At 38.7% G+C, this 22480-nt stretch overlaps 1 protein-coding gene across 2 annotated transcripts in view; it reads right to left on the bottom strand.

The window, feature by feature from the left end:
• The window catches only part of nlgn2a (neuroligin 2a), a 248713-nt gene extending 233122 nt beyond the window's left edge, over positions 1-15591 (bottom strand). The window contains exon 1 of one of the 2 annotated variants that reach the window (XM_007250160.4): positions 14657-15591. The gene's annotated coding sequence lies outside the window, so the exon portion shown is untranslated. The remainder of the gene's footprint in view (positions 1-14656) is intronic. The other variant, XM_015606053.3, reaches the window with a different exon arrangement.
• Between the last annotated feature and the right edge of the window lie 6889 nt (positions 15592-22480).

Raw genomic sequence — 22480 nt, forward strand, 5'->3', positions numbered from 1 at the left:
CTTCTCTCGTTACTACAGTGTGAACGTGGCAGCCGCCGAGGGCTTATCTACGGCGGTTCTGTCTGGAATCTCCTCGTGACATCGCTGGTATGCATCATCCACATTAAGCACCGCCCTGGCGGTCAGTAACTATGAAACATAACGCTAGTTACGTATGTAACTGTGGTTATGTGAATAGTGGATGACCGCCAGGGTTCTTGGTCACTCGGATTGCGAGAAGAACCAAGTTTTGAGGAGGAGCAGCGAGTGCCAGGGGGCATTTATACCCCGCTTGCGTCACACGCTGTGTCACGTGTAGTGACTTCGTTGGTATACAACTCTCGGTTCGCCGTGGGCACGGCAGGGAATACATTCACATTAAGCACCGCCCTGGCGGTCATCCACTATTCACATAACCACAGTTACATACGTAACTAGCGTTTTGTTTTTTTTGTTTTTTTATTAGTTAGTTGGCAGCCTAGCAATTGTAGTGTAATTCAGATGCACTTATGCCAAGTTGTGAATGAGAGCGAATCCCAAACCAGTGAGAATCACTTGCAGCCCTACAATCAGTCATGCTACGAGAAAAGCTCAGTGTCTGGCTGAAAATTAACAATAAACAGAATTATTAAGGAAAAAAAACTCAATAGCCTCTAAGGGAAAATGAGCTTGAGTATCTGTGAGGTCCACAGCTCCTGAAAACATAAGGTGTGCCAAATTGCAGCTTGAAGGAGCTGTGGAATAATAGAGGTGTGAGATACAGTTTGCCTGCCCATAATGTGGTTATTGAGCCACACTCATTTATTTTATGCATAATGCCTTTGTGTGGGGAGAAGAAGAGGAGCTGGAGTGCAATGTTTGACTCATGGCGAGCTCTTAATATTTGCACCTCTGGTCATAAAGCATTGAAAAATAGCTCTCACTGTAATCACAAAACTCCACAGATTCATCACAGGTATAAACACAGCTCTACAGCAAATCTCTCTTCATTTTACAGGACTGATAAAAAATGCTGGCTTTAAGTTAGTGTTGCACTGGATGGGGCAGGTGTAGGGTGACTGTGACAAAACGCTATAATGAGCTTCTATTGCTACATACAGTATTTTACACAAATGTGGCAACAAAAAAAGAGAAAATGGCCAAAATGTGCCCAGTGTCAATATTTAATTTAAATAATATGTGTGTATTCATAAATTGTCATTGTTTAAAGCCCAATTTAAACCCAACATTTTTTGAGTAAGTAAAGCGTTAAAAATGATTTTTTCAAAAACATTTTTGAGCTGTGAGCTAAATCGGTGAATAAGCTAAATCTGTTCAGAATTATGTTAATTAACATTGCAACACTAAAGAAGCACAGACCTGTTATATTACATCTACACACAGCACTGCAAGTCACGTGTGTAATGCAGACACAAGAAGGAGCTCACGTGTGCACCCTAGATCTGCATGATTATAACATTCTAACTTGTGCAACTTTTATTTTAAAAACAGTTTGATTTGTTTGTTTGTTTGCTATATTGTGATTATCATGGCATAGCTTTAAATAAAATAAAAATAGCATTAAAAAACAGACACCTCACAGACTTGAGTGGGTCAGGCACAGGCTCGGGCAGATGAGAAATTTAAAGCTGTTTTAATCTCATGGCACAAGATCTCTTAACATCCCTAACATTTACACCTGGTCAAATCGTGATCACAGTAGTATTTGAATTGTATTTTGATATGATGTTAGCCACATGAATTTACATTAGGTAATAAAATAAGTCTTCAGCGACTAAAATTTGATTACTATGTGAGACGAATTATACAAATTTACTTACTGTACAGCAATCATTAGTGTTTTTTTGGTTGTCCTGTAAGGAGTAAGTGTTTACACTGTTAAAACATGTGGCTTAAATGTGTGTCAGATCTCCTAAAGTGCTCTGAGTGATCAGTTTGTAAAGGCAATATACTTGTTTTTTTGTGGAGAGAGGATATAATGGAATCTCATTTGGTATTAGCTAATAATCACGCTGTAGCGCTAATTTAGGCATATTTGGACAACAGGCATATTTGGACAGTGCATTCCTAAACTAGACACAAGGTTCAGCAGATCTGGATTGTTCACCCTCCTACATCTCCTTCACCATGAGATCCTCCGCACACACATGGGAATAGTTCTGATCCATTTAGCAACACTGCCCACACCATTAGGCACAGACGTGTCCAGACCAACAAGGCAGGGGTAAATGTGTGTATGGGTGTGTATGAGTGGACTGTGCTCAAAGGGAAGAGGCCTGGTTAATGTCGGGGAAAGACGAATGCATTTGGTTGCAGCTCAGAGGGTTCTCTCTGCTTCCTTTTCCGATCAAGATGGTCCATCTTAATTGGAGCAGTGATCCGAGCTGCCACTGAGAAAAACGATATTAGAGGCAAAAAGAGACAGAAAGAGGGAGGGAAAGAGAACAAGAGGAAAAAGTGGAAGAGGGAGCAAAGCCGAAGGGATCCATGTAAAAGGTTGAGCAGCAGAGCTTGTGGCTAATGAATCTTGTGATTTAACAGGAACATGGCTGACCCTCTGTGGACCTTATATATCACAGCACAGGTGAACAATGCCTCTGGCCCTTAATGATGACACATCTGTGGTTAAAAGGAGATAGAGGGGGATTCCTCCAATTCAGGCCTTCAGTATCGAACCAAAGGAGAAAGCACTGAGAAGGACGACTGTGTTGGGGGGTAGGTGTAAGGCTTAGCCAGGGTTTCTCAAGGGGCCTAATTTACAAGCCCACTGATCAATGGGTTAATTAAGTAAAGAGAAGAGTGGCCACAATGGGGGTGGAGAGATGAGAGATAGAAAAAGAGCAGGCCAAAAAGAAGAGGTGGGTGATGGGAAACGTAGTTCATGTGTTACAAGTATACTTTCATTTACAGTGAAAGCATTAAGCACCTTTGGCTTGGCATGTGCGCTTGACTTGCAGCAGTACTAGAGCCGTGGAACTAACAAATGATTAATTAGTGTGTCAGAGATTTCTGACACTGCTGCTAATGTATTTTCCTGTGGCGTGTTACTGCAGCGTGTGGATTTAATTGACAAGCACTTTATAATCCAAGGTTAAATAAGACTTGCAAAGGCCTGCGTGGGTTTTAACTACAGAGGGTGTAGCTCGGAGAGGCCCTGCAGCTCAGGAGGAAAACCAAAATAAATAAATAATAAAAATAAATAATAAATTAATGCTGGGCGAGGCATCCATGGGGTGGCCCTGCACATCTTCAGGCTGGACAAGAAGCGTGTTTTCCACTTAAGCAGTCAGCCTCATCCTCTCAAATGTGTTTATTGCCTTCCCCAGGAAAAAAAAGGAGGAAAAAAGAAAAAATACTGCTGACTGGCTTCTCCATGTTTTTCTACCCCATTTTTCTTGCTCCCTCCCACTTTTTTCTCTCACTTTCTCTCTCATTTCAAAACAATCCCCTGAGATTAAGAAACTTTAAGATCGTTTCATCTGGGTACCAAGGGACCATAAAATGTTACCCCCCCCTCCCTCTAAGTTCCCTTTCTCTGTCTCTCTCTCTCTCTCTCTCTCAGTTTTTGTCATGTACTTTAAATGTAAGCAGTGTCTAACATGTCATCCTTTCCTCATTCATGCTTGCAACTAACTACATTTCTCAACTGTAGCATGATATAATAGCATCACTGTTTATGTTACCATATTTGTTACTTTTTGTCACATACTCTAAGGTTTGTTGGCTTGTTAGCAAATAACCTCTTTTTCCATCAGTAAAAATTACATTATACATCAGAACTTATCAGCATATATCACTTTCTATATATTTTAGGGTGTAACAGTATTTAATACAGATTAAGAGAACTGTTCTATTTAGATTCTTCTTGTTTAAAAACTGTGTAGTGTATCATAGTGTAGCGTAGCGAGTCCTAATTACAGCTGATCAGTGAATTGGTATTTGATTTGGGGTATTTTTATGTAAGATCTACTGTTCCTTGTACAATATATTGCATATTTGAACATAAAGGCCAATATGATGATATTTTATCGTATTGTGATACGTGTAAAAAATGTTTAAAATATCACAATTAAATATTTTTACCATACCATCCAGGCCTATTCATACAGATATCATGCATGAGTATTACAAATAGATTTGAAATTCTTTGCTCCATTCACATTGTAAGTCTTATTAATTAACCCTATGTTTTGCTCAGATCTTGAGAGTTAATGCTGATTAATGTAAGAGATCTTTATCTGATTGTAACATGAATGAATCTGAAAGAGAATGAAGCGTAAATTAACATGTTCATGCACATTTCCACTAATCAAAAAATGCATATTTGTAAGATAACCAAATTGAAAACTTCATCTATGAACTGACAGTGTGTTCCTTTTCTCCACTGGTTTTTGCCAAGCTGCCAGTGCAGGTAAGTGCACACATACAGGCCAAAACACATGTTAAAAAAATCTATCTAAATGTTTACATTCACACTGCATGCTCAAGAATTGTAAACAGATCTGATCTAAGACCACAAATAAAAGTGACTCTAATCTGATTTGAAATGATTAGATCTGACTTGTCTACACAAGCCAGAAAAAACACAGGTCACATAAAGGCAAAGCAAATCTGTTTGAGTCATTTCAGCCTGACAATGTAAACAAAACCAAAGACTTATTTTCTTTGCAACAGTAGGGTAGTAAAACACTTATTCCTCTAAAAGTCACACAGTAGAAGAGTTCCAAAGCCTAAGCTGCAGCCTAGCCCATAAAACACAGCTTATGTCTCTCTTGATGACATGTTCACAGCTATTGCATTAGTCACCTCCTGCAGTCCCCCAGATGAACTGGACTCACCGCAGCACTCTCAGATCCTCTGTATTGAGGCTCTGTTGCCTAAGCGCCAACAGTCTCTACTGTGCTGCTTCACCTTCTACATTCTCTTCTCTTTCTTTCTTAGTCTTTGTTAAATTTTATTTTACAGTATCACCAGCACAGTTCATGTTGCATTCATGTCAGCTACAACTGTTTTTCAAATGAATATTAACATTTATTATAAAGCATATGTGCAGATTATAATTTGGAGTTTAATACTCAAATAACATAACCAAACCAATAATCATATTAAACACATTAATAGTACAACAAAAAACAACCACAATCAGAATTTTGAATTTAAGCCATCTGTGCAGTGAACACAAAAATATGCACTACTGAGCACACACACATGAACCCAGAACAGTGGGCAGACTTCATTGTAGAGCCGACTTGTTAAAGGCATTGCCCAAGGTGCCAGTTTGGTGACCCCGGGAATTGAACCCCCACCACTATCATTAATAACCCTCTGAATCACCTTCACCCTCCGATAACTAGTTTTAATCCCAAAACTGTAGTAAGGACAGATTTGCTAACCAGCACTAAGTTTGCTCTGTATTTAACAAACTAACTGCACAAACATACACAGACTTCATTGACAATTGCATGCCCAGGTTTGCATGGAAAAGATGCATAACAGCTTCTTAGTTGACATATTATTTTAGATTTCAGTATAATTTCTAATCACAACTGCACCAAACAAGACTTCATCTCCATTTTGTACTGAACTTTTAACTTACCTGAATGTTTCTTTCTCTTTACGTTCTGTTTTGAAGTTTTTGTATTTTTGACAAATAGAAAAATGAGAAAATGGGATAGATGATGAGCCAATTAAATGTGCAAATTTATCTTATTTACCTATGCAATCAAACTTTCAATTTCGCATTTCTGTAAATCAAAACAAAGGCAATACCTTTTACACCGTACACACCTATCAGCAAGCAGCAAAGTAAGTGTCCAATAAGGTGTATTCATCATCATGACCCTCCAGTTGTCCCACCCTCATCCTTCTCTCTCTGAGTGATAGACTGAGCCTACAGGCAGCAGCAGATTAATGAAACAGCAACGAGCGCAGTTTTTTTTGTACGAAGAATAGCAAAGTACAAAAATACGATGCCTAAGAAAGGAACCCTGTCAAGCTAAATTGGCCGAGAAAACCATGTCAAGTGTTTTTGTGTGTTTCTTTTTCCTTTTTTTTCATTTTTAGACAGCTCCCGGGAATTCTCTCCTCTTTCTATTTCCTCTCCCTCTCTAAGCCTTTGGGCCTTAGGGTTGATGTTTTGTGTGCTGATTGTGACATAGTAGCAATGATCATGAGCAAAGGAAGAGAACAATTTGATACACTCCAGTTTTGGCCTTCTTCATCACGTAATGCTTTTGTTAACAAGGGCTGTCAGTGTTAACTGTAGCTTTCACTGCTCACTAATTAAAAACATTCTATAGTCAATTTTGTAATCATTTTGAGTTGGCTAAAACCCCTTGAACATACATCATAAAGTGTTATCTCATGAAACTTGCTTGAAACAGCTTGAAAAAGGCCACACATATGTAAGTTGTGAGGTGTTATCTTGTGTGTGAGCCTGAACACTGGCTAGTGTGCTCATGGCAAGGCAACATGAATTATTGTCGTGCCTGACAGTGGTATCCAGATGGATGGGACATAACATAAACCAAATTAAAATATAACATTCACAGTGTTACGTGTGTATGAGAATACATCCCAGAGGGAATTACCACCCAGCGTGTGGTATTAATTGTGATCAGCAGTATCTTGTTAAAATTGTCTATGCGAACAGACAAGTGACTATGGCAAAAATCACATCCACACTCAATGCAGGAGACCCCATATGCATGTCCTGCAAGTCAGTGCAGCCTTCTATAGCTTCCATGGTACATGGCAAAAGTTAAGCAACACAATACTAGTTCCTGCCCTATAACGTTTGGCGTGAGTGTATTTATGCAAAAAGGTATAACCATGGGATTTGTCCAAAGAGAAAATAACTTTAAATAAGCATCAAACACTGAATAGTTTTTCTCTGCTCCTTTCCCATTTTCTCTCCCTCACTCTCTTTCTCTGGCAGGCCCTGACGAGGCAGACACTGAGCAGAGTGAAGTGCTGGTAAGTTGTGATGAGAAAGAGAGAGAATGATGTATTAAACCTGATTGTTTATAGGAAAGGGTGGGCTCACTGTGCTGGAGAAAGTGGGAGGTAAATTCTCCATCAGTCGCTCAGCGCTCTTCCGGTAGTGGCTGTATGGACACACCTGCAGCACTGATCTGAGAGCAGTTTAGGGCTTCTTGCTCCGTCTATGAGCTTTGTGCTCTGTGCCGATGCAGGCTAAGGTCAAGTGCACCCCCTGCGGACGGCCCACCATCGCGCCCAATCTGGAGCAGAGAGAGCCTACAGTGTGAGAGTGTGAGAGAGGCTCAGCAATCAGCTCAGCCGCCCCAGGAGAGCACCACTGCACAGCCCAGCCTGCTGCCTCCATTAGCCTCCATAACCTACATAACCAACCAACCAGCCAACCAGGATCAGAGCAACCCCACTTCTCCACACACAACGAGGCATAAAGAGACAGTAACATCCTACCTCTTAACAGAATTAATTAAACTATTAAAATAGTCAGAATTAGGGGTGTAATAATACATAAATATGAAATGAGTAATTGAAAATAATTATAATAATACAGATTATATTTTATTATTGATTTAGCTATTTCTATGTCAAAATGTAGATAATGTTTTTGTACAGTGAGGGTATGCACTGATCTGAGAGTAAAGCTAATTTTAAACATTAATGTATAATTCTCTTCATATATATATATATGGATAATATGGTAAGTTATTTCTTGAATGGCAGTTGTGTGCATGGCTAAGTGTATGCGTGGGCACCTGTTTATACAGGCAAATGCAAGGCACTAAAACAGACAGAATACCCCACACTTCATTAGTCTCCATACCGGCCTGTGCGTGACAGGCGCCTGTCACCATCGCTGCTCGTTCTGCTGCAGCTAGCAGCGGCTCTGTCTTCACTGAGAACTGCTATTAAACATTAACATTCAGACAAGGACACAGACAGAAGCAGCCAACCACATCCTCCACCTACAGCACCCCAGCGCAGTCTAGGCTACCAGATTATCTACGCAAGAGCTGCATGTGCTAATGTGTGTGTTACTGTGAGGAAATGAGGTAGGAGAGCAAAATCACTTAGGTAAGTAATAAATAAGGTACTACAATGAGTAAAAAAAGACAAAGTTGGAGTAATCAGGGAATGTTAAGAGCACAAAAACATAAATAAGTAGCAACTTTTTTGACATTTACTTTTAATATATTTACTTTAATCGGGGGAGCTTTAAGAGATATAAAAATGAAACTGTCAATCGGCTATTTCTTCTGAAATAACTCATAATAAAGACATTTTCTCCCACTTTGCTTTTATTCATGTGCTAGACATGTGCTTATGTTAGATGATTAACCTAGTTCTCTAGCCCCTGCTTAGCATTGAGCACGGCAACTTTAGACCATCCTATTGTATTGGCAGGGCTTTGGAGATGGAGATGATACAAGCTATGCGGTGCAAATTAAGGGTTTTAGGGATATTTTAAAACATAAAAGTGTATATTTCAAAGTTAGTACTTAAATGCTGACTATTAGTTATTAGTTGTATATTATCCAGTTCTATATTATACCTACTCATGAGTAAGCTATGAACATAAAATTGTGAAAGTAGTGACAGATAGGGTTCCCAAAAAACCTTAGGGGATGGGATTGCCCCAGTACAATTGTCTGCTCGTGGTTACATCACCACTTGCCTTGCTAGCAGCTAGAGACAGTATGCAGTATGCAGTATGTTAGTGCTTGAGTATTCAGAGCTTTTCTTTTTATTTTCCCCTGAAACTCACAATGTGTTAAAATGGGTCTGACCACTCATGGGTAGCCATTTGGCTTAAAAGCATCCCTCTGTTTCTGGGTTTCTATAAATAAAGCAGTGGAACAGGTGGGTGAGGGTTTAGCAGGCTAGTGCACACTCTGTGTCTTATCTCCCCAGTGCACTGGTGATATTATAGAGCAACTCACGTCACCTGAACACAAGTGGCTGTAAACAGCTGTAAACAGTACAACAGTAGAGGCAGCAATTTTATCATGGTATTGTTATTATGAGCCTATAAAATCTGCATCTGTCTTTATGTGCATATGCCTGAGTGTGTATTTGTCAGTGTGTATGTGTGCATTTGTGCATGTTACATAAAAATGCACTAATCTATCTAGGCATCATCGTGCCATCCGGATTTACTTAAATCCCTTCAACAGCAGGAAGAGGAAAGCGGGCTGCTGAATGGAAGTGACCTCGTTCCTGTGAGCATATCACAGACGAGGACACAGAGAACCAATACTGATCATTCACAGATAATCAATAGCACAAAATTCTATTGATTATGCTGTGACTCTTAATGAAGTAGCTCCTCCAGAGACGGGTGGTGTTTCCTCACTGGGCTAATAGAGACCTGACTGACCTACAGATGACTTCTTCTGAGCTAAATTGGTTGAATAGCGAAGTGAATGGATGAAGATATCAATCGGTGTCAATACGTGGTTGCTATTCCCATAACAAAAGCATATAATAATTTTACAGAGTATTTTGCAGCTTATTAAAAAACAGGGAGAAATACCATATTGGTGCTAATAAGGAAATCTAACATTTTTATTTGGAAAAAAAAATAAAAATGTATACTTGACAATAAATATACACAAATACACTGTAAATAAATATGTAATTACACATTGTTACACGTTTTTACAAGCAGTATAATAAAATCATAGCAGGTCTACATTGTACTGAAGGTAGTAATCTTGTAACAGAAATCTTGCTATGATGTAAGCCAAGAAAAAAAACAATATGTGGGTTGAACAGGTTCATGGCTCTTAATATAGTCAGAGTTTTTTTAAATATGACAGAAGAGATATTTTTAGTTGTCTGTTTATGATCTTTCAGGCTAAATTTCATCTTTCTCTGTTTGTCAGACCTCCCTAAGTTTTGGCCCTAACTTTGATGCCATTTTTGCATTTGATGGCTAAAAATAACCTCTAAACCACTGAACAACAATTAGGCCAAACCTCCTTTCCTAAGAAGTTGTTTTGTCAACAAGTAAAGTAATACAAATTAACAGAAACAGGAAAATGTGCATAATTTGTAATAAAAAAAAGCCTTTTAAAAGCATAAGAGAAGTTTTTTTTGTAAAATGAATGTTCACTAATGCTGACTGACAAACTTCTTGAACAGTGACAAATAAACACAAATTTTCTTTTTTTTTTTGTTTTATTTACCTTAATAGTCTCAATGAAACCAATTTCCAGCATAAAGGACTCAATTGGATGTCTATGTTTCTGTCCCCATACTCAAACCAGCTTCAGATTAAACTCTGATCAGACTGCAGTTATTCCTCTGGCAGTGAGGAATCAAAGGCCTGTTACTGATGTAGGCTTATCTTCTCTGTCACACAAACTCTGGCTGCAGCCATCCAAGTCACATTAAGTCTGAGATAGATCTTACTGCTCTGTAGGAGGTCCACACACCAAAAAGGGTCTATGTGTGTGTGTGTGTACAGTTTTTTTTTTATTTCATGTCTTCGAGCAATTTGTGATGTCGATTCGCCTCAGTACTTTGGTCTGGTTTGCTCTTCTGCCGTGTGACAGTGTTTCACACACCAAGGGAGACTGTGTATTGTGTGTGTGAGACATGCAAAGTTTCTAGCTTCTTTTAAGCAAGCGACCTTCCTCTGACCTTAAAATGCAAGTCTGGGAGATAAAAAAGGATAAAAAAGACACCAAGAACCAAAAGATATAGACAAAAAGGGAAAATCAGAAGAAGAGGACACACTAACCTGCCCTGGCAAATTAACACTATCAACCCATCACAAACCGTGGGAACATGCACACACTTTCTTAGCTTACATTAGTGCCTGTGCTGGAGTTTTCCCACTGATCCATGCATTACTGCAGTCGAATACTCAATTCATCCAAACTAGGGCTGCACGATATTGGAAAAATTTTACATTGCAAATGTTCCTTTTTCATCGATATATATCAGCAACACAGCAAACAGCAAAACAACAGTAATCTGTAATCAGCTGTAACTGGAAATATCTGTGCAAAACTGTGCTGGACTGAGGTGCACAACTTTCGACATGTGTTTTTACAAGCACGAGATAACCGCATGGTAAATGAGGAGCGTGAGGGGGAGCACAAGGTTGGGGCAAGAGAACACAAGGTAACTGCATGGCCTCCATTCACATGGCTGGGCATGTGCCGAGACCATGCAGTTACCTCGTGTTTACTCCTTACTGCAATGCCGATTATTTAAATTTGTCGACTACAAATTTCACTGTGGACTAATCATTCATTTGTAACAGTACCGCATTACACAAAGTGCTGTGCACAGAAGAAACTTGGTCTGTGTCTCCAGAAGTGCCCAAACACAACAGATTTCATATGTATTCACTAAATATTAATACTCTCCACATTTAAACAACATGTGCACATTTAAATGCCTTTTAGATCTAATGTTTAGCTGTTTTTCTGTTGTTTTTAGAAATGGAGGACATGGCAGAAATAAACATTGACTAATCGACTAATCGAAAATATTATCATCAGATTAGTCGACTACCAAAATAATCATTAGTTGCAGCTCTAGGCCACACTAAGTAACTAAGTAGAGAATAGAAAGAAGAAAAAAAAATCAGATTTGGGTAACTTCAACCTACACTGTGAACATAGCCTATAAAACAGTAGCTATCTTGAAGCCGGATTTTTGTTCATACCTTTTTCTATTTTTAGCTAACTGTGTAGGCTGTACTGCATGTTACGTGTTAGTGTCACAGTTCTGAGAAGATTCTCCTACTACTGGGAAACTTTACTTCAGCAAGAAGAAAAAGCAAAGTATGCACACACATGCACACACAGGGGCTGTCACTCCACCACACATACACAAGCACATGCAGTAGAGGCATCACACACCCTGGAGGATACAAATCTCATTAAAAGGCCTGCAGTGCATTTGCATGATGGCCAGCAGTAACTTCCAGCTCCCAGCTCAGAGCAGATCTAAGAGGCATGACCAGACACAATCCTGTGTGTGTGTTGTAAACAGAAATCAGCATCCCAGTATCCAGCAACACAGAGTGTGCCAAGTTCACCGAACACCTGTCTAGGTTACACAAACAAGCATGGAAAAATGAACAAACAGTCACACAAGTAAGAGTGGGCGAGTTGTCAAAAACATAACTTCATAAAACAATTTCATGAATCACAAGGATTTTTGTAAACACCTAAAACTAAACAAACATTCTAAAAGGCTGTAAAAGAACAAAACAATATTTACTTTCTAAAACACTTCTATGTAAATATTATTTTTGTATTTTATTATATTAGTTATTTTATTTCTTTATTTTATTTATTTATACAATACTACTATTTAAATATGAACTGTAAAATTAACAGCTAAAAATAAGCCAATATGATTCAGTTCAGGCTGTTACTTTATATTATACTTTATCAGTTTTCTGGAAGAAATGTTGATGCATGTGATTAAGAACAACAACAAACTATTATGATAATAATAGGATCATAAGACCATTCTTTAGACTTGACAGACATTTCAAGACAATAAACTGACATTTACAGAATATTTAATAATACTGATTAGCCTAAGTCAGAAAACTACATTCTGAAGAAATGTATTTCAAGAAAAACAATGTCTTTTTATTGCCCATACTCCATATGGCCATTTCTCCATAGACATAATCATCACTCTAATATATTGGACAGTTTACACTTCACTACTACTACACGTGATCAAAGATTACCTTATGAATTACCTATGAAATTAATTATGGAATACCTCTGTTGTTTTTATGATGCGCTACTCCAGTGCATGTGTTTTAATGCATTAATGTGATTTTGTTTTCAACCATTGCTCCAGTATCTGACAAATATGAAATTAAAGGCATTGTATCTCTCGCCATCTAGCATTAATTGGTATGTAACTCTTGTGTTTAATATTACTGTTGCTAGTTTAGATATCTAACACCTGTAAGATTTACATGTAATTTACTCTAGGAATATTTCATTTATGCATTTATTAAAAGGGGTGAACACAAACATTTGAATATATAGTTTATTTGAATATATAGTATATGGTACTGATATTTGCATACCTACAAAATCATCCCAAAATTCGGTGTATCCCTATTTGAAACTGACTCTGAAAAAAGGACAGGATTTAGCAATGAGCAATCCTATCACTTGATTGATGTGTGCCCTCAGAGTACCACACAGAATCCCCACATGCACGCACACACACACACAAACACAAACACCATCCTCTCAATGACAGGGCCACCTGTCTCCCTCTGTTAAATCAGCCCATTGCAAATCAATTAGAGCTCATCGATCTGCTGTTTCCATATGAATGAACAACACTGGCCTCCGGGCTCCGCTACTGACACACAAACACCAAACACATACACACATATATATATATATATATATATATATATATATATATATATATATATATATATATATATATATATATATATATACCCACACTTATACACAATGGCAACAGAGCCACACCAAAATACCTACATGCATACACGAACACACACACACAAACAATCTATGTAGTTGGATAAACAACAAATCAGCTAGCTGCAAGGACAGTCACAGTCTTACTTCCATCCATTACCAACGTCCCAAATTACATGGTGAGCTATCCATATCTGCTATTTAAGCCAGAGAGAGAGACACAGAATGAGACAGAGGAAAATATATAAAGAAAAAAGAAAAGAGAAAGAGAGAAGGAGAAAAAGAGAAAGCGCGAAGAACTGAAGAACAGAGATCTTCTTGTCTCTGCTGAATTCCACCATCCTCTAGGCTTGGAATGGTCACACCAGAACAGCATATAAATGTGGCCCATTCTTCCTGTGCGTGTGTGTGTGTGTGTGTGTGAGTGAGTGTTCATGTATGTATGTGTGTGCTGTGCTATACCTCTTCACATCAGTCGATCAGCACATCAGGGACGATTACTCATTGTTGATATATGGTTATAGATTTTGCGTGTGTGTATGTGTGTGTGTGTGATATTAAAAAGAGACAGATGGGCACAGCTTCACTAATGAATCTGCAGTCCATTTTCTAAAACAGAACACAATGCAAAATACCCAGAAAATGAAACAACTGATGATTAAGATGATACTCAGAAAAGTGCAGGGTGATGTAATTTGTCAGGATAATGGGAACATATTGTCACACAGCCCACACACACACACAATCAGAGGGAAAAAGATACAATTAAGTAATTGATCACTGGGATTCACCAACGTTTAGCTTGACAGAGATGAGCTGGCACTGTTTGGGCAGGCAGCACCAGAAGAAAAACAAGGGAAACGTTGGCATTTAACGTTTAAAGCACATTTGGCGAGTGCCACGTTTAAAATGGGTCATTGTACGTTTAATTTGCAGCATCCCCATTCTAACCCAATTATAACGAGCAGGGCTTAAACGCCTGGCGCTCCACTTTCGGGCTTAACGCCTTGGCATAGCTTGACTTTAACAGCCATAGCTAGCTAGATAAGGCTGACGGTTGGCTGGAAAACAGTGTCAGTGTATAAAGAGGTTATTTCCACTATAAAGCCAATAGGTGGTCAAAATAAATAGTTAGTTAAAACGTTAAACAAACCTTTAACGATTTTAAACGGTGTTAAGTTTGTCTTGCAGATTATAATGATACCTAAGGACATAACCTAGGTTAATATCCTTACCTGAGGAGGACCAGACGAGCAGAAATCCTCTCTTTTATCGTTGTATTTTATTTATCGACTGATATTCCCCCGTTTCTTCTTTCCGTCGTCGTTTCTCGGTGACCGTTAACGCTGGACTCCACACATTTTCACATCAACGCGTCTCCAAATCTCTTCCAAACTGGGGTTTGGCGTATCAGGGCCAGCTAAAATACATTTTAGAACTGTTCCAAAAATAAACTGGGCTAAATCCTGACAGATACACGCAAAAAATGAGTCGATAAATCAGCGAAACTGGCGAAATTCAGCGAGTTCTCTGCGTGGCCACGGTAACGCCGGGCTGTGTCTCGCGCTCGAGCCGTTAACCTAGCTGAGAATTCAAATAGCAACAGCAGCCTGCTGCCGTTTGTAGTTAGCTAGCTGTTAGCTAACGTTATAGCTTAAAAACGTGCCGTTTCTCAGACGAAAACTCACACTCGACGACATTAAATCCACCGGTGGGTTTCTCCACGAGCGTGCGCGCGAGTTAGTGGGGGTTAATTCGACTTGCTGAAGCCACCCGGCTCCTTCATTCCTCGGCAGCTTCGCTTTACATGGGAAGATGCTATAGCCTCTCCTGCTCAACCGTGATTGGCTGACTCGCGTCTAGGCATCTCAGCCTCTCGCGCTCTCGCGCTCTCTCTCTGGTGCGCGCGCCACTGTGTGTCTCTGTCTCTCGCTCTCTCTCTCAGTGATGCTCCATGTCGTAGCCCGTGTGCATCCTCCTCCTCATCCTTCTCTTTCTCGGGTGACACGACTGTCCAGCGCTGGGGTGCAGCTTCAGCTTTATTTTTCAAGCATTTTATATCTGTTATGCTTAATGGCAGCGGCAGATTCTGCTCGGTAGTCACACTAAACACCAGTGGATCCAAGCTCTCTCTCTCTCTCTCTCTCTCTCTCTCTCTCTCTCTCTCTCTCTCTCTCTCTCTCTCTCTCTCCTCGTCGTCGTCAGCTGCACGATCTGCATCAGTGTGACGTAAAAGCCATTAAAGCAACACAAACCCATTTTCTACTTTTAGCCATCAAATAAAAGCATGTACTGTATTCCACAGGACATTCTTCCAACATCTACATCCCTGGCAAACATTATGGAATCACATATATTGAATAAAGTTTAACTCAAATCTTTCAATTGTTAATTCTTATTGAAAAAAATAAAATAAATACACATAAGAGACATGCCACAAAACATTCCTACCTTCTGGCATTAAGAATAAAAAAATAAAAAAGAAAGAAACATAATTATTGCAGTCTGTCACATTGTGTTTTAAGATCAAGTAGAGAAAAAACAATACAAAATCTCTCAACACAAATTGCAAGACCCTACAGCTGGATAGTGAGGACAATATTATTAAGGCCACGTCCATTTATTGTATGATAAGTCAATAAGATAATGTAATTATTGTGACAAAACTACCATTAGTACTTTGTATTACCACTTCTGGCTTTTACAACAGCTTGGATTCTCTGAGACATGGACTTAACTAATGACAAAGAGTATTCTTTCCACAATCAGACTCCAAATGTCTGTTATTGCTCTAATTGAAGTACTCTTGTTTCCAGATTGGAGTCTCATCACTGACAATTTTTTCAATCTCCACCATTTTTTTATTTTTCTAAACCAGATTGAAATCCAGATTATTTGCAGGCCATGCCATTGACATTATATGTCTATCATGAAGGAAATTTTCACCTCCTTTGCCCTATGGCAAGATGCATTATCATCTTATTTTAGAACTGCAAATTACAGAGATATTCTATAGTATTTTCCTCAGAATTAAGTGATTCCATATTTTTTCTCTACTTAATCTAAAAACATTTTCTTCCTTTATATTTTTATTTGTCAGAAGCTTGGAATTTGGCTTGTTTTCTAAGGAATTTTAGCTTCCTCAAAGAATGCTGAGTTCCTCATTTTAGCAGGGGTTGTAGATGAGGTCTATGTTCAGGAAAGGACATGTTAATTTTAAATGCATCATATTTCTTTCACCTTTTGTCACCTCAAACCAAGCAGAGGTATTAAGCACCTGTACTTGGCTTACAGACACATTTATCAATATTAATAATATGGGACCAATTTTAAAGAACAATGTGGCTACTAATCACATTCACAAAGGCTTTCCGGGTTTAAAGTAAAACTGTAGTAACTAGTGCTTCTGGATTTGACCTGAGAGATTTGGATCTGGCCTTTTGCTCTATAACCTATATATTTGTAATATTTTGTACAATATATTTATAGAAATAAACAATGAATGAAGGTTTCAACTATTAAGACAGGTCTAAAATACACAATACACTAATGAAGACATTACCACCCACAGTGGACATCACAGTGGAGGATAATGATGGTGCCCAGCAGCATCTGGCAATAAATGAAAGTAAATAGGCAAGTGACTATACAGCAATCCAATGTTTTCTTTGAAGAGCAAAATACTTCCTAAATTATCTTATTATTCGCCATGCAGTGGATTTGTGTTTGTTTTAACACATCCAGTAAATCGTATTTAACATGAAAGGTGTCAGTTAACTCAAAGCTGTAAAACATAAAATAAACATTCTAAATATATAAGATATGCCATGGTCTGACAACCTCACGTAAAATGTGTTAAAACGGTGATAATTAAAAAAATGGTTATCATTAACACATCATTTTTGTGAGTGTGACAGCATTCATGAGCTGACAGCAGCTCTGCATTTCTGCTGAGTGTGCTGAAGCTGTTTATGGAGATGCGATATTCAGTGAAGTCCATGAGACATTTTAAATAGTCTATGAAATGACTCACTGCAGCAGATGCCTAAATCACACACAATAATCCTGAGTAGCTCATACATATGCAAACAAAACAACCCCAGACTATAAACCCTCATCATCCATCGTCTCCAGGTTACTGCCATGTAGTGCAAGAGTACCTGCACTTTAAGGAGAATCTGCTCAAGCTCATGCTGGCTGCTTTTACCTTTGCTTGAACTGAGTCAGATGGCAGCAGGTGCATTTAAATCTGTTAAAACAATCTAAACATCTGCCTCAGGCTGAGCTGGGACCGGTGCTATGGGCTCAGGGGTTGGGACTGTGTGAGTCTCTCTGTGTCTGGAAACAAAACACGCTCAGGCTGGGACAGAATGAAATGAGAGTCAACACAGTCATGTAATTCGCTAGATTCCAGTAGCATGCCAGTCTATTTTACAATACTGCTTTGAAGGACTCATATCCTCCAACTGTATTCTATTATTTTCTGCTAACGAATACGGTACTTATAATGTTCCAGTAGATAAATGTACCAAAAACAGTCACAAATCGAATTTGCATGTAGAAGTGTGAATAGGTTTAGGCTATCTCATAATAAGCCTGTTCATGTCTAGGTTTATATATACCCTAATGTTTAGGGTAGTCATCAATTAACCAGTAAATTGGTTACAGCAACAAAAAAAAGAAGAAAATTGTTGAATGGAACCCATATTCAAACCATATTTAAAGCATTACAGTAGTATCCCTATTCCAAAAAGTATTAAGATTTTGGTATCCAAGTATACACATTGGCTAGGACTCCTAAGAGATCTACTGCAACAAATTAACCAGTAACAAAATTAGGAGTGCACAAAGGATTTAGCCAATCATGTTTTAAAATACGAAGGCGGGGGGTGTCACTTTAGGTCATCTGGAAGATGTCAACTCTCACACATTGGCTGTGAACCTCACACAGATAGTTCTAATCTCATGCTCTGGTGTCATACTTTTTTCACGCCTTTTCTTACACATTTTAACGACCCCTCATTTCCCCCGAGATTGAATCTGAAGACTGATAAAATTTCTTTCAACACCTGCAGCCCTAGCTTTCACTGATTAAATGCACAAACTGGAGACTGGAGTGCATTCACCTGTGGTGTGATAGTACTGATAGAAAGTACAGGAAAATCTTTGGCAAATTTTCTTAAAAATCAAGCTTATTTAAAAATAGTTTACCCAATCTCTACTTTCTAGAAAGGGCTGTCTACTAGTTCTTGGAGCATTGGAGGATTTGATTGCATTCGAGCCTTGGTGAGGTCAGAATATTGGATGAGTACAACCCCACCTTATCCAAAAATAATTAGATGATGAAACAAAATTCCAGAGAAGACAGTTCCACTGCCCCTCAGCTCGGAGCTACAGGCCGTATACTCCTCTAGCCCACACTTGGCTTATTATCTAAATCAAACTAGCTTTTACTACCAACTAGCATTAAATAACTGCTAAAAGGACTGAATGTCTTTGGTTATGGTGTCTGTGTGCGTATGGTGAGGTCTATAACACAGACAAATCAATGGCTGACATCTTGACAAATAGCAGTTGGAGCAAGCTTCTCAAAATGGTACAATAACAAATCTCTGATGCGATAAAGTCGATAAGCTCATCTAACCTCCAAGTACCTCTGTGGAAGCAGCATACCCACCGCTGCTCCCCAGCATAGTGTGCATCCTGGGTGTGTTTGAACAGGGCTTGTGCTATATAGTGTTATCATTAAATCTAACTTTTGCGAAAAAACATTTTGAAAGCAGATATCAGATTGAGTCCAGTTGTTTTCTGTTGGAAAGATATCAAGTACAAAGTCCCCTGATGAACTCTTTTTCTAACTTTTTGACAAAGAGCTATCAATGAAATGATTCTTTCTGAAAGCAAAAGGGGTTCTCTTTTGGTACAATTTCGAGCAACTCTTGAACATTCCTTAAGAGGGCAGTTATTGAATAATTTATCTACTGAATAATAATAAGTCTTAATATTAATAACGTGATTAAAGGTTTAAGATAGGCATGAGAAATTAATGAACAATATTTTATCTTTAAAAATATGAACCCAAAATGTTAAAAAACCCAAGTAGACGTTATTCGGAGATGTACACTTTGCCAAGGTCTGGAAGAGCTGAGAGAGAATTAGTTCAGAAGGGTCAGCAACAACTCAAGGACCGCTAAGGTGCAGACCTGTACTGAACTGAAAGCTGCTGGAACACTACAGTCAAAGTCTACAGTCAAGTACTTTTATATCGCCATTTACTAAGATTCTGCTGTCCATTAAAAAGGTCCGCTTCATATTGTCTCTGACCACATGGACAAAGAAAAAACTTCCGGAAACAAAGTGTTATGGTCAGATGAGACAGAGATTGAGTTGTTTAGCCCGCAAAGAAAAAAGGTCCTTTTGATATTGATTTTGATTTGAGACATTCAACCCCAAGAACGTTATTACCAGCTGTGAAACACAGTGGTCCTAGCGCTAGTGGTGTCTATCATGTTTTTTTTAGCTGAATGGAGTGGTTGAAATAATAAAGAAGGAGGTCAATTTTAGAATTATCAGCATAACTTCAAAACATCAGTTAGACATGAAAAGGATAAAGCAGGGTAATATTAAGCTTCCGTCATAGTCCCCTCAAAGTCTTTATCCTCGTCAAACATTTTAAAAATATGGATTAATCACTTCTACCAGTTCTGCCAAGAAGAGTGCTCACATTTGCCAGAATTTTGAAAGAAGCTGGTTGATGGCTTCCAAAAGCATCTGGAATAGGTGTCAGTTGAGAGGTTATAAGAGGTACTTATCTCTCTGGATAAGGACATGGCAATCAAAAATAATGGTCAATACGCTACTGGGAAGTGACATCTGTGCCAAGTCAACCTTACACACATCTGCTTTGATACCTGATGCTCTCTCTCTCTCTCTCTCTCTCTCTCTCTCTCTCTCTCTCTTTCATCCACACACACACTCTACCTTGACCAGACTTAATCTTGACCAGACTGTCACATTCATCCTGCACGGACACACACACACACACAGACACACAATCCCAACCACGTAACCTAAGTGTTGGATGTCAGCTCCAACAGGAATGGCCCCCCAGAGGTCTATATGCTGTAGAGAATTCCTCTATGGCTTCTAGTCTTTTTACATTTATTTTGCTCTCCTCAGCCTCTCTCTTCATCCCTCTTCATCTCTCTTTGTGAAGCGATGTTTGATCGGCCTCATTCTTGTTAAGTGACCGGTGAAAAGGCTCTTTGAAGTTTCTTAAAGGATTCTGCACTGCTGTCAACCCCCTGGCGCTGGAGGGGTTTTGCTTTTAAAAAGATGACTTACACACATACAGAGCTTCCTACACACACACACACACACACACACACACACACACACACACACACACACACAGAAACACCACACTTTCCATTATTTCCCACATATTAATGGAGTAAAAATGCAGATGTGTTTTGTGATACACTGAAAGTAATGTATTGTAAAGTAGTAAAGTATTTGCTTAGTTTCCAACTAACTGTCACATCCTGGTCCTGTTTCTTTTCTGTTCTTATGTCTCTGTATGTTTTCCCCCCACGTGACCCGTGCTCCTCTGTGTTTCTTCCCCAGTATATTTCCATTCACGTGTGTCCCATTTGTAGCTCCGCCCTCGTGTTTAGTGTGTGTTTCCTGTTTGTATAATTAGCCCTCCTATGTCACTTTGTCCTCGTCGGTCTTTGCACTATTTCTTGTTTCTTCTAGTTCCTTGTTTATTTCCTTGTTCAGTTTTTTTTTTATATAGTCGTAGTTATTAGTTTGTTTCCCTCCATTAGCCTCCCTGTTTGTTAGTTTAGGTTTATGTTTTCTTGTTTCACTCGTTTGTTTTGGTTTGTTTCTTTGTTCTTGTTTATTTGTTTGTTATTTATTTAATATATTATTGCTTTCCTGTTTTATGTCCGCCTCCTCATCTCTCTGCCTGGCCTTTACGACACTTACACATTACAACAAAAGAAAACTATACACAATCTAAAATGAATTAATAAAATCAAACTGGAATATTATTGATATAACCTACACTGACATGCCAAATGTCATGGGTCAGGAACTAGTCCCAAACTAAAGAACACTACACTGTCCACTGTGGTTGGTAATGCTGTCTATGCCATACACAAAGGGACAAAAGTGTTGGTACCCCTCAGTTAATGAAAGAAAAACCCACAATGGTCACAAAAATAACTAAGTAAGTGCTATGAACATGCCATTAAAATTAGAAAAGGAAAGTCAGATATTTCAATCATGCTTTAACAGAATTATGGTACCCTTAACTTAATATTTTTCAGCACAACGTTTGAAGCAATCACTGCAATCAAATGATTCCTGTAACTGTCAACAAGACTTCTGCACCTCTCAGCAGGTATTTTAGCCCCCTCCCCTGAGCAAACTGCTCCAGTTGTCCCAGGTTTAAAGAGTCCCTTTTCCAGTAGTTTCAGCTCCTTCCAAAGATGCTCAATAGATTTTAGGTCAGGGCTCATGGAAGGCCACTTCAGAATAGTCCATAGCCATTTTTTGGTGTTTTTTTGGTGTCATCATCTTGTTGCAAGACCCATGACCTGCAAAGTACAATCAGACTAAAGGTATAGTTCCATTAGAATTATACTGATTAGATTATTTCGCTGTGAGTCTAGACATCTATACACTTATATGCATTATATATTCATGAATTAATACAAGACAGGTAATATACAAACTGTGTGGGTGGGTTTCTATTAGGTGAAAATTACAGTTAAACAATGTTCATATCATGTTTGTTCAATCTTGTGACTAATGTAGTGGGAATCTGCAAAGGCGCTCAATCCTCCCGAGACACAAAGAGACTCTTGTTCTCTACCATTTCTTTCTCACACACACCCCCATCACCATATTCACTGTAATCACACCTTAACCCTCCTACAGAGCATCTATTCACGCTCTTAAACACACACACACACACACACTTGTTTTTATATCTTGTCTAGATAAGGGATCAAACATACAGTATATCTATTTGTCTACAGCAGTGTTTT

This window comes from Astyanax mexicanus, chromosome 8, assembly GCF_023375975.1.
Source record: "Astyanax mexicanus isolate ESR-SI-001 chromosome 8, AstMex3_surface, whole genome shotgun sequence".
NCBI lineage: Eukaryota > Metazoa > Chordata > Actinopteri > Characiformes > Acestrorhamphidae > Astyanax > Astyanax mexicanus.